We start from the raw sequence: 16,098 nt of genomic DNA, 5'->3' as shown, positions 1-16,098 counted from the left end.
CTTTGCCATGGTATGATTTCCAGGGTGTCTAGAGCACTTGTGCAAAAAGAAGAAGTCCCAACTTTATTTTTCTTCTGCTGAAGGACAGCTTCCTTGTCTGCTAGGGTTTTCCTGAGAGTCTAAATATTGAAAAAGTAAGGCAGACATTGGGAACACAGGAGGGCTTATAAGAGTGTCATCACCTGGGTCTGTTGGCAGTGCTGGATCTGGGGAGGGCACCCCAAACTGGCATGTACGTTAGAGGAGATTAACACAGCAGTAAGTGAGGAGCTTGCACGGTGCTCTGCATCGTGCAGAACAAAGTGCCGCCTAAAAAAATGAGCAACCAGATCGTCTTCCTCAAAAGAGAGCAAACAAAGGAATGTTTCTGTCTCACCTAAAAAAAAAAATCCATCAGATTGGGAACATCAGTTAATAATCACCAGTCCTCGCTGGGGGTGCTATAGTTGTTTTTCTTGAGTGGTGGAAAAAGGAATTAAATTAAATTACTGCATGTCTTTTGTAAACTGCCAGGACAAGAATGATTTTTAGCTATGCAGTTCATATATTACATAACTAAAAAGTAAAAAATTAATAGGAACTGACAATCCAGAGCATTTTAAAGGAGTGAAAAATTGCATTCCGCAAGCCATAAACTTTCCCCTCTCCCTCTCTCTGCTCAGTGCATTCGGACATTACCGACTTTGTTTCCTGACACTGTGATTAATGCTTTGTTTCTTTCTTTGTTTCTTTCTTTCTTTTTTTTTTTCAGCTTGCCTTAATTTTGTTGAGAAAAGCCTGTGCTGTTCCCTGAAAGTTTGTAATACAATCTTTTAAAAATAGATATAACCTGTTTAACAAACTCAGCAGGAAATGTGAAGAAGTGCATCTCCTACTTTCCTGGAGGTGCATTCCTCCTGGCCAACAGCACAGGTGCAGCTCTTGTCTGTCAGAAGTGGCCGCCACATCAAATTAAGTTTTGCTAGGCACAGACAGGTTGCTGTGGAAAGGCAGGAAACCTCCAGAGAGATTTTAAGAACATGCAGCCCTATGTAATGCAATTTAGAAAGTTTGCAAAATTTTAGAAAGTTTAAAAAAAAAAAAATATTATCTAATGGAACTTAAAAGGATTTAACTGAGGTGGCAGGCAGAGAGGCAAATGGTTTTCCAGAGCAGTAGGTGTTCAGAAGTGATCCTTGCCATTGAGCCATAAAGGCAAAGTTGAGTTCTGACCAGTGTCTGAGCGGCAGGACAGTGTTTGGATATCGGTGTCCCTGCAGTGGGAATGCTCTCCCACCGAGCATGTCCTCTGCCCTCGTGTGCCACAGCTGGTTTCTGCTGTTTCCTGAGCACCTGGTAGATCTGGGCAGGAGCAGTCTGTCATTTTTCACAGGCACCAGGATAGCTCCCAGCCAGAGGACATGCAGAAGCAGGAGCTGACCTTCCGTGGGGAGCGCAGCAACAGGACAAGGGGCACGAGTTGGAAGGCAGGAAATACCCTTTAGGTATTAGGAATAAATTGTTTACCAGGAGGATGGTCAAGCACTGGGAGTAGGCTGCCCAGGGGGGCATCTCCCTCCTTGGAGGTGCTCAAGACTTAACCGGTCATGGCCCTGAACAAGCCCATCTGATTAGATGTGTTTTGGACTAGATGACCCCTGGAGGTCCCTCCTAATCTGTCTTTATTACCCTGTGATTTTGTTACCTCGCTGGAGCAGATGGAGGAGCACTGGGCTGTATTTGACTTACTATGGCTCTAAGTGGCACCCAGGTGCACTAATGATCACAGATTATATGTTATACCCAGAACATGATTCCATGTGGTTCCTGCTACCCTGTTATTTAGCACACATGCTGGAATCTTCTTTTCACAGACAGGTGCATTTCAGTTCATAACAGCAGTGCATTTAACTACTTTTTCAGCTGTTTACACATAGGGAAATTTTCCATGGTCATCCTCTTTTTTAATTTATTTTTGTAGTATGCCTCTGGACATGCTAGAAAAAACCCCAAGAGGGGCATGTGACACAGAGACCTTTAGCTCTGCCAGTGTAGCCTTCCTGAGAGAGCAGAGCAGGGATGAAAAGAAGAGATGAACTTGTGGACAAGAGGGACTCATTTCCTGCATGGATGCAGGAGCAAAGATGTTGAGTGTGTGCTTCAGCTGACAGGGGGTGGCAGCAACTGCAGAGAGTGGTTGAGGAGATGTGAGGTGACTGGCAAGGGCCCTGGAGGAGGTAGAAATAAGCTGCAGCAGAGCATGAATGAGGTGATAATTTACACTGTGCTCTTTACCTAGCCCTGCTTAGGTGTAGCCTGGCTCTCACCATGCATTTGTCCCAGTTTCTAATTTGAAGGAAGGGGAGGCAGGAGAAAGTGAGTTTCTGCCTTATACCTTCCCACCAGCATCTCTCTCTGCAAGGAAGCTCTTCCATATGCCTTCCTCTGGTTCATCACCCCAGTTCCCACAGGAGCTCCTTTTTTACTCAGGGAATGGTTGTGCCATGAGGAGGGTGCTGTGGTTTGCTGTCCCTGGCCCCACTGTTTGTCAAGCACCAGTTGTCCCAGCTTGTGGCATAGGAAGATTTAATTTAACCGAGAACCTGAAAACCACAACCTGGAGCAAAGCAGCTTCTGCAGTGTAATTAATTTTAGAGCAAACGGACTGGGATCAAAAAAGGTCACGGTGACAAAACAGAGTTAAAAGCTGTCTTAGATCAACATGCTCAAGCAATTCAGAAACAAAGGGAATAAGGAAATAATATGTGACAGATTCAAAAATCAATAAACCGGTTGTGATTAGTGTGCATTTGATCCATCATCAATATTGCTCCTTTTGATCCTTCTGGATTGATTTGGTTTCTGATGTGGTATGTGTTTTTGAAAGAGAAGAGGGTAAAACCCTCCAGTGAAAGGGGGGGTTGCCTCCAGGTGTAGAGGTCTTCTTGGATAAAGAAGACAGATTAAAAATCCAATTTAAATTTTCTGAGCTTAAGAAATCACAAATAAAAGTGGCAGTAATGAGATAGGAGGAGAAAAAAAAAAAAGAACATATTAAAACATAGGTGTCAGTGTCAGTGTGTTTGTGCTGGGGGACATGATCAAGTTTCCCTCATCTTCCTATATACTGAAAGCACTGCCTACTCAAAAATTGGCTGGATCAAATGAACTTGGAAGTTTTTTAGTGTACCAAGCAACACTTCAGCTCATTTTTGTGTGCAATCTCTGTGCAGCACCATGTTTTTCCCATTTCTTCAGTGCAATGTTCGGCCAGCCTCCATGCTGACTCTTGAAGAAACAGTCCACTACTGCATGTAGTAAATGAAGCAGTATATTACCTAGGAGAAAATTCATTTGGACTGCTTATTTTTGCTGGGTCACAGTCCAGAGTAGCCAGCAAGGCATTTGCCAAGGGCAGGACACAATGTGCTTTGCCTGTTATGTTAATGCTTTCATGGTCCCATACGGAAAGTATTTTTCTTCCATTACATTGCAGTAGTTCTACCTTGCCATTGCCCTTGCAGAGAAATAAAGCCTTTTCCACCGATAATAGAGATCCAGGTATGCACTGCGGGGTTTTCTTCTGTTTTCCTCTTTGTTTTCCTCTTTGTTCAAGTGTCTTTTCTCAGATGATTGTTTATTTCCGTGGCTCATTTATACGCTCATTGCAGCTTTTAAATTCATTTTAGCTGCAAGCTATGGGCATAATCACTTTTGAAAATTCATTATTAAAACTATGTAAAATGTCTTTTTTAAATATCAGAAATGCATTTTGTATTTTGGAAAAGGAGAAATTCTTAAACAGTTTTGACTTAAGCTGCAGTTTGTAAGGTGGGAAACTGATCATGTTTCTGATTTTGGTGGTATTATATGGATTTAAATATTGCACTGTACTTTTTATTTTCAAAAAGGTTGTGTAGTGGGAGACAATGGGATAATGCAGAAACCTCTTTACCTGGTTCTAGCTCTGGGAAAGTTCAGTTTCCTTTTCTTTTCCAGTGTTTGTTGTAGTTATTTTATGTGGACAGGAATCAGAAAATCTTTCAACAGCAAATTCATGTTTCAGAAGTCTTCAGGTGACAAAAGAGTGGATTTTGATTGTAAATTGCTTGACAAATACCAGCAAAACAAAAATGCCAGCGGATGCCAACATTGAGACTGAAGACACCAGTGTGTTTGGTATTCTTTAATGACTGCTCTTTGTTTTTCTAATGGATTGTGCACTATTGACAAAAAATTACTTTCAGTGATGTCTGAGGATTAAGGATTTATTTGGAAAGATGGCCCAGAGCATTTTGCTCATGTGGTATTCTGGGAACTGTTAACTTTTCTAAATACATACAAGAAAAACCTGATTTTGTAAGAGAGGTTTAGGACATGGCATGCAAAAGCTACAGGCTTACTGCATCCATTAGATAATTGAACACATTAAAACATTAAAATTTAGCTGGAGGAAGTGTTTGTGCAATTGCTGAATATACTGTTAGTGTGAAGTTCTGTGCTTTAGAATGAAATGCAAACACAAAAATGTATGAAATTCTATAGCCAGCCAGAAATCCCACCCTACCCCCTCCAGTCCCATTAAATCCAGGACATCTCTGGAAAGTGTGCGGTTTTATGCGAGGAATTTTCCTGCCCGTAAAGGAAGTCTGGGGGCATGGGCTGCAGGCACCAGCTCACAGATGCCTGTGTGCAGGCTGGTCGGTCACTGGAGCTGTGTGGAGCTGCAGTTCTGTGCCAGCCATTGTCCTCACCAGGCACCTTCCAGTGACACGTCACATGCCCTGAGCTGTGAAAATATTGATTTTGGGATCACATGCCTGAACAAGTCTCAATTTTCCTCCCATCCCAAACAGGATCTAAGCTCAGGCTGGGATCCTCGTTGAGCAGGTGTATGCCCTGGAGGTTCCTCCAAGCCCTTTGCCTGCCCATTCTTTGCAGGAGGTTTTACCCACCTCTGCCACAACTGTTCTCCAACTCTGGCAGCACAAGCCCCAGTGCTGCACATTTCTGCAGACTGAGGATGGCTTAAGCATGACCAAAAGCACAAGTGCCTCTCTCCTGCCTGCAGGCTCCCTCTATGTCAATCCACCATTCCTGTGGGAATGATGGCTGCAGGTTGCCAGCCTCAGGCACAGGTCACTCCCCAGCTCTGTATAGGGTGACCAGAGAAATGAAGACATGACGGGTATTGAGGACTGAGTTTAAAGTACAGAAATGAAAAATCACAGTTAAATCAAAGGGAAAGGGCAATCTTCCCCTGTGTTCAACAGAAGGTAATTCTTGTGTTTTTCCTGCAAATTTCATGCCTGGAGAGCTGATTGAGCAGCCTCTGCTCACCCACTCCAGCAGCCCAATATTGTCCTGGGTTCTTCAAGGCCTTCCACCTAACTTGTTCACATTGGCTGCCTGTTCTCATCCAGTGAAACACAGCATGAGTGGCTCAGCAGATGGGCATCTCAGGTTTGAAGGCTTCATCCCTCTGCCTCCCTCACATTTTCAGCAGTGGCTGCCACAGCAAGTGTCTTGTGCAAGCAGAAGCTGCCCAGCTGTCCCAAGAACCTCACAAGTGCAGATGTGTTTCTTGGCTTTTGGCAGGGAGCAGCAGCATCCTTGGAAGCATGCCTGTCAGCTGAGAGGATCCTTGCCCAGATGCATTTCAGTGATTAACCTGCTGCCTCTGTCTGTCAGCTTAGGAGTTTCCATGCCACACAAGAAAAGACAGGAAGGTTAGATTTGCTTGAACTCCCTGGGACTGGTATGATGTCCCAAGGGTGGGCATCCTTCTGGGTATTCAGGATCAATATCTACCATGTGGTTGGAGCGATGCAGAGCGCTGTAAATGAAGCATGTAACAGCTTGTGTTGCAGGCCTGCTCTCCAAACAAGGCTTGGAGAAATCATAGGGGTCTCTTTTCCAAGGCAGGACTGTAAGAGGTCACTCTCCTGTCTGTGCTGCAGCTGAACTCAACCTCTCTTCTGTGAGACATTTCTCAGCATGCTAGTGGTCTGTTGGCTTGTGGGAATGGCCCCTGCCAAGTTCTTCAGGCGTGGAATAGGTCGTTCCCTTCTCATTTGTAAAGTGTTAAGTTAATTTCTAATCAGAAGTGCCTTTGAACTTCTGAACTTTGAACTCAGCAAAAGAAACCTTCCCTTGAGTACATCAAAGCTTGTCACTGTGTTTAGGGGAATGATTTACGCCACAAACTCATCATGCCAAGAAATTATCGCAAGTCCTTTATGTGGCACAGGCATCATTGAATATCTTAATATGCACAAGTAAATAATATAAAGCCATTAGTCTAGGATGCACACCCCTGAGAGCAGAATTTGCTCTGCAGGTTTTCAAGAAGGCTGAAATACCAACCATTGAACTTTCACAAAGAAAATCTCTCATGTGTTAGAACACAGCAAACAAGAACACTCATATACATATTTATTAATTTATATTGAAAGGATGTGATACAAATCATTTTATATAGCCCTGCCTTATACTATGTCTCAGAAGAGATCAGGCTCTTACCAAAACTATTATTTCCTAGATACTGGAGAAAAATTATTTGGCAACAGCCTCACCAACCACAGTTTCATGTTTCTTAATGACAATAAACACATACACATCTCCATAAGTAAGCATTACCATTACAAACTGATGCAACCAATTCATATATTAGCAAGAGAGGACTAATGGTTTAGGATAAGTAGAGGAGACTGAAAAAACCCAGCACACATACCATCCCTGCCCTTAGCAGATGAAAATGTTCTTTTCCCTTTCCTTACAGAAATCTATCATAGGGCACTACAAACGGTGTCTATGACAGGGCCTCTCTTAATCCACAGAATTTCTTCTGCAACTGATATTCTTACATACTACTACTCACTACCCATATATCCCTAGGATAATTCATTACTAGAAGTGGGATAGGCATGTAATAATTACAGCTGTTCATTAGCCTTATCAGGAATTATCTAGATTTACTTACAAAACAGAGAGGTACTTCCTTTGTAATTCCCTTGTAGCTCTGCTTTGCAAAGCCTACAATGCCTAAAAATGCCCACCAGGACAATAATTTCATTAGGATTTTGCTTTTCATCCCTTTTTTTCTTTTACACTGTCTGGGTTTAGAACTTGCCTTAGTGTGTAATCCATGACAGATGAGTTCCCAAATGAGCTGTTTGTGAATCTCAGGTCACTATTGTTCCTCAGCTCCATTCAAAAAGTATGCCATTCAGTGTTGGTTTGTTTGTGCAGCAGCTGAGCTTTTTTTGCAATAGGGAAGTAAAGTACTTGAGTCATGTCCATTTGTTTTTGATGGGGCAGCACTAGTATTGAACTGAGAGGTGTTTCTGAGGTTTTTTTCCCAGATGACTTCCAGCATTTGATGCTGATTTCACTTTTTTTCTTGTATGGCAGCAGTCACGCCTGGTGAGATAAGCCATCTTAAGCTGTTCCTGATCCTCAGATGAGCACTGAGCATACTGTTTAGCACTTCTGCGGGCATGCTCTGTACTGTTGCAACACAATATTTTTCACTTTAGAGTTCCATCACCTTCAGTGACTTGGCTCTATTGTCCCAAAATATTTTCAACTCTGGGAATACCCAGAGTTATGATGGTGGCCCTCTATAATAATAAATTAATCTCATGTGAATAATTTTGGAGTAATTTGTACTCATCAGCAGAGCTTGCCAGATTATCTATTAGAAGCATGAAATTGCCAGGTCATGTCAATGAGCTCTAGTCCTCCTCTGCCTTGTGTCTCCCTTCAGAACAGCCAGGCACTGGTTCTCACAATTATTTCTACACTGTGCATCCAGAGACTTGCAGTCTTATTTAAATTATGTCTGCTCATGACCAGCTCCCTAAATGGTTCACATAAAAAACTAACTGCCAGTAGTACTTTCTTCACAAGGGGAAGTGGAGGGGCAGGCAATGATCTCTTCTCTCTCATGACCAGAGGCAGGACCCAAGGGAATGGCATGAAGCAGAGTCAGGGGAGGTTTAGGATGGATAACAGGAAATGTTCTTCACTCAGAGGGTGTTTGGGCACTGGAACAGGGTCCCCAGGGAAGTGGTCTCAGCACAAGCCTGACAGAGTTCAAGAAGCATTTGGACAATGCTCTCAGGCACATGGTGTGACTCTTGGGGATGGTTCTGCGCATGGCCAGGAGTTGGACTTGATGATCCTGAATGGGCCCCTTCGAACTCAAAATAGTCTGTGATTCTACAATTCTATGATTATGAGCTCATCCTTGTGGCTTTTATTATTGTTGTTGTTGTTGTTGTTATAGCAGTGAAGAATCAACACCAGAAGAGGTGAATCAGTGAGGGATTTACTTTCTTAATATTGGAGTATTTTATTGAAGGTGTGAAGCATCTGTGAGCACTGTTTCTCCAGCTCCTAAACCACTTTCTGATGTCCATGTCAGAAATGATCTGTAAATGGTGATGGTAAGTGTTGACCTTGCCTTCTGTATTAGTATGCTCATGTAATTTTTTAGACTCCTGTTGCTTCTTAAATTAAGACAATACTACTACATTAGCTATCCCTGCTTACTGGGAGCGAGGGTGAGGCTGAGATGCCTTTGTGCCTAGGAAGCAATTTTCAGACCAGAGACTCAGAGAAATGCACAATTTTTCCCACTTTTGTCCGCTGAGACCACTGTGTAACCTCCCCATTTGGCTGAACCATGGCTAGAAATGTGACACTGGCTTTGCACCTGAGTATGCAGAGACACCTTAACTGAAGAGTTTTTGTGTGATGACTGTTTCATATATGCTTAAGGGGCAGGGCTATGTCTTTGAGCTGAAAGAAACTCCTTGGGAGTGCATAAATCACAGAAGAACTATGTTTAAAGATTGTATCATATCCAGTGGAGGTGATACAATCTCCACAGCATTTGTATCTTTGAAATGAGTCATTATTTTGAATAATGATCCATGCTTGCTCATTTTCATGTGAACAGTGATGAGGAAAGCTTAGCATGAAGGATTTACTTCAAGCTTTCAAACTCTTCCTCAAGATCCACTGGTCTGTGAATTTTAAAGATCACTGACCAAGGCCATGTGAAGTGGTAACAGGGATTGATGACACTTGAATAAAGAGAGTTATCGATCTGTGTGACAGCTGCCATCACTAACAATGTGGTCTAACCACAGTGACACCTCTCTTCCTCTCCCTTTCCTTGCCAGCCATGACTTCTTCAGTGCCTCTGCAAATGAGCCTTCATTCTGCTCTGTATTGCAACATTGAGGGTAGCCCCACAAACAAAGTAATCAGAGCTTCCCACAAGTTCATTTACATTTGAAGTGAATATGATGCAATATGACAAGTGGTATTTGGCAATCAGCACATTATAGGTAACCCTGTTCCACGCTGTCACTGTAGAGCACTTCCTGGCAGCAGAGCTCCATGCACCGTAGTCAAAGGAGTCTGCAGAGCTACTCAGATGATAAATAAAGGGTGAAATGGGAGAACTGTGTCCCTGAGTGCCTAATTCATTTTATTGACTGTAAAAGGAAGCAAAATGGGCAGATTCTTATGGAGTCATCTATATTACAAATGTGATGGGATGAGATTTTTTTACTGTCAAACATTTTCATGCCAAATCCCATATTTACAAATGGAGATATTTACAACCTGAAAAGCTTTTGTCATTCACAAATACAGGCTGGCAGGAATGTAGTGCTTTTGTATTGCTGGAGATGAATTTTGCACCCTCTACTGGAAAAACATGGAAAAGGGACATAAATACAGTGAAGTTCTCTCCTCATTGTCCTTCAGCAGAGTTGTTACATGCTGACTAATCCTTAATTTCTGATCACTCACAAGTACTGGCACACATGACTCTTGATTTGTGAATTTACCTGCAGCCAAAGTTAATAATCAGACTGTGGCCTCTTGTGAAATATGATTTCCAAGCGAATACACTATTTTCAAAGGAAATATTTTTATTATTTTTAAATTTTCCATTGATATGTATTCACCTGGAAAATCCAGAGCACAAAACAACATGGAAAGCCTGAATATAAGCTCCACGATGGCAAGTTTGAAGTGACATTGCTCAATTAGTGTTAAGATCTATGCAGCTCTGCGTTTGCAATCAGATCCTCTACCCAGTCACAGGAAAGCAAACAGCAATTATACTTTCACTTGTGAGAAGAAAATGCTCTTTTCAGGGTTACATCACACACCTTATCTCCCTGAACAAGTAAATGTGGCAAGCAGATAATGCAAGTGAAAGAAACGGTTGGTCCTAGAGTCTGACTTTGGAAGAATGGTAATTTCAGCAATCAAAAAAGAGAGAGCTGATAGTTTAACCTCTGAATGAGACATTCATTGTCTGAAACTTGAAATGTGTGAAAGGGGGTGTGAAAGGAGTGTGGACAGCTTCCCAGGTGGGATGTGGACATTCCAGTCTCTGAGCTGTCTCATCCAATTCAGCTGAATGACACTTCTTCCAATCTTCTGATTTAAGCAGGATACGGTAAAATGGAGCAGGTAGTTACCAGAGTCTGATATGATGAGTCTGTACACTCTCAGCAGAAGTGTTTGCAGGGAATCTGCTTTCCACTGATATGACATGGTCACACGGTGGAGGTGTGTGATCACTCAGAATCTCACTGGATCCTGGCTGGGTATCAGTAAGCGAATAGCAAATAAAACACATCATCAGATGGATTTGCTGTGTTAAATTTGCAAAGATCACAAACTGCTCTTTGCACTGCTGACAGACCCTGGTCATAACATCTTTGGCAGTCTTAGCCAAGGGTGTGAAAAAGATCAGCAAAATAATCAGTTCCCTCCAGGCATTCTGAGAAAGAAAAGGCACTTTGCCAGGAATAAGAAATGAGATCTGTTTTGTGAAATGAGCTGATCTTCCGACCAGTTTCTCTCCCCAGCTTGGATAAGGCAGGATCAAGTCAGCCATGGCACTGACAGCAAGCCTTGCTTTGCTGAGCTGTCAGGTATTACCTTTTCTAACTGTCCTTGAAAAGAGAGGAGCAATGGGGCAGCGCATAGATATGAAAAGATGTAGACTCACTTCTTCTGGGGAAAAGGACTAACACTGGAACATACATAAACATTTAGTGTCCAACACTTTTGCCATTCCACAAAGAGCGGGCTGGGTCTCAGCTGCTCTTACCCACAACTACATAAAAGTTACAATAGATGTGCTCAAAGTTTTTGCATCAGTAAAAACCTGGGGTCCTATATGCAGCTCCTGCTCCATATTGGGTAGTACAGCAACCACCAGCATTCCATGTGTGATGGACCAAGTCCAGTACAGAGCTCCAGTAGCCCCCAGCAATCTCCAGAAACATCATTTGTTCCCTTGAAAGGGAGAGCTTGCAGATCTGGCCATGCTCCACACCCAGGGAGCCTTGACTGCTCCCCACTCCAAGCCATGCCTGTGTGAATTAGTGGTGGGTTCCATCTCCTGACAGCTGGAAAGGCAGCATGGCTTCCTGCACTACAGCTGATCTTGGACCTGGGCACATTTTGCTACGGGGATCTTGCAGCAGCGGGGCCTGAAGGCTTTCTAAGGATGGGAAAAATCTGTTCTTTGGGGGCTGAATTTCCTGTGAGTTCCCAAACCCTGCAGAGTGACAGAGGAATAGTTCTGTTGACACTTTGATATTCCATGCAAGCAACATGAAAGCATGGGGATGCACAGCCTGCCACAGGAGTGGACCGTGAAAAAGGTGAGAAAGGAGATGAGAGAAACAAACCTGTCTCAAAGGAACCTGGAGGAAATAAATCTGTCTCCTGTGGACCTGAGAGACATGAGAGACCTGTGGACCTGAGAGATATATCTGGCACTTCAGAATATGCTGCCTCTGGGCAGGGAAAACAGGTGTGAGAAGAAGTAGCAAGCCCTGAGGAAGAGCCTCTCAGCTCTTAGGAGTGTTCTGGCATGAAGGTAGGAAGGCACAGCAAAATAAGAGATATGGACATTTTATAAGAAAGACTTACTCTTCAATAACACAGCTATGGATAGGGAGGAATCCATGAGGAATTTGTATTACACACATGGGTCTCACCTTTGAACAACAAGCCTGAGGCATTTACTGATTTTGAATGGGATCTGTCTGCCTTAACATAATTGTCTCAAGTTTAGGATCTAGCCTAAGCCTAAGCCACTGACTCTAAACTCCATGTCTGGTAGATGGACGCTACCAGTGGGTGATCCTGTTCATTGACCTCATACATGTTTCTCTGGGGATTCCTGTCTCCTTTCACTTATTGCAGAAGACCTTTGAGATGATTACCTTAGACATCCTCTTTAGACTGCTAAAATTAGTGATGTGAGCTCCACCCTCTAAATGTTGCTCAATACAAGAGGCAGTGCTGTTGAAATGAGTGACTGGCTGTGCATCTCTGGAAAAGCAACTTTCTAGAGCAGTGATGAACTGCACACAGTACCCACAATTTGGCAACTGTCTGCATCATCTCCTGTCTGTGAACAGCCCCAGTGGTCACACTTGGGAAGGATTTCTCTCCTCCTAGATGATGCCTGTTTTATCCATGGATGGTTGAACCTGATTGTTGACAAATAAGGTACAGACACAAACAAAAAAATCTGCTTTCATCACACCGAGTGGGTTGGCTTTCATGCCTGTGGTAGGGTATGGCCTCGAATTGTGGTGAAATCGAGTTATTGTACTGTGGACAGCTAGAACACAGTGAAAAGGTCACATCAGGAAAGAGGAAGGCATACAACTTTGTTCATTGTCTTCCCAGGTATTAATGTACTATGTGTGCCCTGTGAGCCAGAGTGAAAGGCTTTTGAAGCATCCTTCTTTGCCCCAGAGGCAGCAGGTGGGATGAGTGGATAATGTTGTCATCCTTGCTGCAGGAATCCATCTGATCTGCCTTTCAGGGCTAAGGAGCAGCAGCGATACATTTCCTTCACGTCTGCTCTTTAGGGAAAAGGTTGTGTCTTACCAGTACCTTGGGAAATGCAACATTCACATTTACGGTGTTATTTATGATGGGGTGAAATTTCACACGGTGTTGCAAGTCACCTGGAATGTGTTTGCCTTGGCATGCCCTCTTACTGCCCTCAACTGAATTACAGGCATCTCTTCAGGTATCTATTCAGGCAGATCTTGTTCACTGAATCATTTACTACCCCTGGGAGGAAGAGCTGTTGGGATGCTGCTGCTCTGGTCTGTGGTACTGGGCTGCTCTGATACTCTGCAGGTGGCGAGGGAGGTGGATGAGTGGGAACTTCACTGCTTGACACTCACAGAACTGGCAGCTAATTAACATGGACTTCTAAGGTGCCCACTGGGAGTAGCTCTGGATCTGTTCTTGTCACAAGACTGCTACATTTTAGTGTGTGAAATGGGAGGAGTTGGTGGGACTTTTTTGAAGCAAATGTATTCTGTCCAAAGTGATCTGTAGAGAAATATCTATTCTGTTCTTTGGCATTTGTGGGGGGCCATAGGGAAGTTACAGTGTGAATGATTTTGTCCTAAAAATAATGCTTTTCCCAGGCAAGGTCTACAGCAAATTTGCCATGTGCGTAGACCTCAGCATATGTTGGTCAAACCATGATGATGCTCTTCAGCTGAGTTATCTGATAGGATGTTACATGTATTCTTTTGTACTTTGTGGCATCTCTGTGGGGAGGGAGAGATTTTCCACCTGCTTAACTTCCTACCTGAAATCCTTTGCCACACTTTAATCTTCTGCCGTTGCTTTTGTTTTCTTGCATTTTTTTCCTTTTCACAGGCTGAAGTAAAAAATGGATCACTTCTTCCCCCTTTATGGACTCATTCAATTTTACCCTGCCCACTTACTATTGATTTTTTTCTCTTTTAGATGCCTTAGCTATCTCTGTCTTCTGTTGAAGAGTTTCAGATGTTATGGGGCAAATTAAATGGTTCCTCTAATAGTGCACCTTATATTTAAAGGAACAGTGTTTTCTTCTTTGAGGATTGACATATCTCCACTGCCCCACACTTATAAATTACTGCAGGAGATTTCTGGATGTGGAGATCCAGAAATGATGAGAGGGAAGGACACAGGAGCAAACATGCTGGCAACAGCATAAAATGGCCACTGGCTTCTCTCTCACAATGTCCCATAAAGCTGTCCTTCCTAGGGCAAGTTCCATTATCAGTGACTGGCAGTAGCACATTTTTCCTGGACAGGAGCTACATCTTCACTCTTGCAGGTTAGAGACCTGTGTATGTGGGAGATGTCCTGCCACTTTCCCCCTGCCTTTATTAAAAAAATGAACCGACATGGTGGTGGTTTGTTACACATGCTCATTTTTCCCTGTAGATTTGCCCAGTCCCCTCCATAGGACACTGCAACCTCCTCTGGTGTTATTTGGAATTGCAGAATGAGTTTATTTGACTTTCCAAGTTTCAGTTCTCCAGATACTATGAAATTTTCAGCCTTTCAGGAGACTAAATCACAGTAAGTGACCGGGTTGGTGGTGCTTTCGAGTACGTGAAAGCATTTGTTTTCCTCATCCCATTTCATTTCATTTTTCACACCTGAGCCTTGCAATGGCAGCTGTACAAGCTTTATAGTTTGGGGCTGACCTTGGAAAGAGTGAGGAGTGTGACAGTACTCTTGTTTACAGCAGGCACTGAGCAGAATATTGCAGGACAGGCTGAATGGTTACATAACAGAGAGGTAAGCAGTCTTAAGAAACCCTAAAACTGTATTTAGGATCAGGTTGAAGATAAAAAAAGGTGCTATCTGTTTGCAAAGTTGATCTGTGGAGCCTGCTATCCTCAGAAACACATGCCAGTTTATGTTTTGGTCAAATGAATTAATTGCCACCAAAACAGATGCTGTAAGGGAAATAAATTACATAGAGTGGACAATGATGGTGGGGATGATGAAGGGCCTGGTGAAGACCCAGTCTCTAAAAACCAACCCCAGGTAGGTGGGAACCACCTGGATTCATATTACAACTGGAGGGGGCTAAAACGTTTAAGGACCCCTACTGCTACTTCTTTATGTCTTGATATCAAGGCAGGATAATAAAGATACACCTTTATATCAGGGCAGGATGCAGCTTAGCCAGCTTTAGCTAAAAGATTTGCCTCAAATTTGTTGTGCAGATTCTTATAGTTTGCAGAGAGAGAAGAGGCAACCCCAAAGGATAATTTCTTCTCTGGTTAGGGCACTTACAGTAAACTAAAAAAAGAGCTAAGGAGCAACTCAAGTACATAAGCATATAAGGTTAGTGACATTTTAATTGTCCTAAAGCACCTTCCAGTGCCCTAACTGGGGGATGTGCATCTTCTTTACCATATTTTCCAGGCCTGCAGAAAGTTTCTGGTATTTTAAGGACTTTTAAGATGTCCCGTGTTTAAATATCTCAATTATTCCCTTCTGTCAAGGTTGTATGAACCTTTCTTTCAGGCCCTGATTCATTCAATTTCATTCAGGAGTGTAACTTCCTGTGCTCCTTTTAGGGATTATCCTATTTCCCATGGCCTGCCCAAATAACAAACAGGTATCCCCTTTAAATGTCTCTTTTTTTTCCCTTAACCAAGCAGGCAAAATGACCAATTTCTTTGCATGCCACTCTACCTTGTGATTCTCTTTATCCACTGAGTTCAATGGAAGTCCAACTCCTCAATTTAAGGTTTCAGTTTCATGGCACATCTGAGCATCTCAGCTGAAGGAGCAATCCACCTTTTGATAGAAGAAGCAGTTTGCCCAAGGTCTACTGCACAAAACTCCTTGCCATGGGATCACATGAAACTGCAGCAATACTGCAGCCATGCCTGGGAGGTCAAATGCCTCAGCCCATCTGGAAAGAACCACTTACTCCTCTGAGCATGGGATTGGGAGCAAGGATGATCCCAATTTCTTCTTGGGATGAACCAGTTTGATCTTGTGGCTCACTTTTCTGTGCAATAAGGAACTACAAAAGCATGTGTGCTTGACACTCATTTTTAGATAGAATTTTATCATGAAAACCTCTGCTTGCTGATATAAATCTCTGCCTTTACTGCTACAGTATTTCTTTTAAGATGTCTTACAACAAGAAATAACCCTGAAAGTATTTCTTTCTCTCCTTCAGCAAGCTCAAATACCTCTCCAGATAAGGAATACATCTGAGAATTGATTTCACATTAAGAT

The 16,098-nt window shown here is 42.9% G+C and overlaps 1 protein-coding gene across 2 annotated transcripts in view; it reads left to right on the top strand.

Annotated features, from left to right (window-relative positions):
• Window positions 1–797: 797 nt before the first annotated feature.
• Window positions 798–16,098, top strand: part of LOC132323709 (uncharacterized) — a 30,319-nt gene continuing 15,018 nt past the window's right edge. For both annotated transcript variants that reach the window (XM_059839233.1, XM_059839234.1), the window contains exon 1: window positions 798–3,540. The gene's annotated coding sequence lies outside the window, so the exon portion shown is untranslated. The remainder of the gene's footprint in view (window positions 3,541–16,098) is intronic.

The sequence above is a fragment of the Haemorhous mexicanus genome, chromosome 2, assembly GCF_027477595.1.
Source record: "Haemorhous mexicanus isolate bHaeMex1 chromosome 2, bHaeMex1.pri, whole genome shotgun sequence".
NCBI classification, from domain to species: Eukaryota; Metazoa; Chordata; class Aves; order Passeriformes; family Fringillidae; genus Haemorhous; species Haemorhous mexicanus.
Note: the sequence above shows the minus strand (reverse complement) of the source record. Positions and strands in the feature narration are given on the sequence as shown.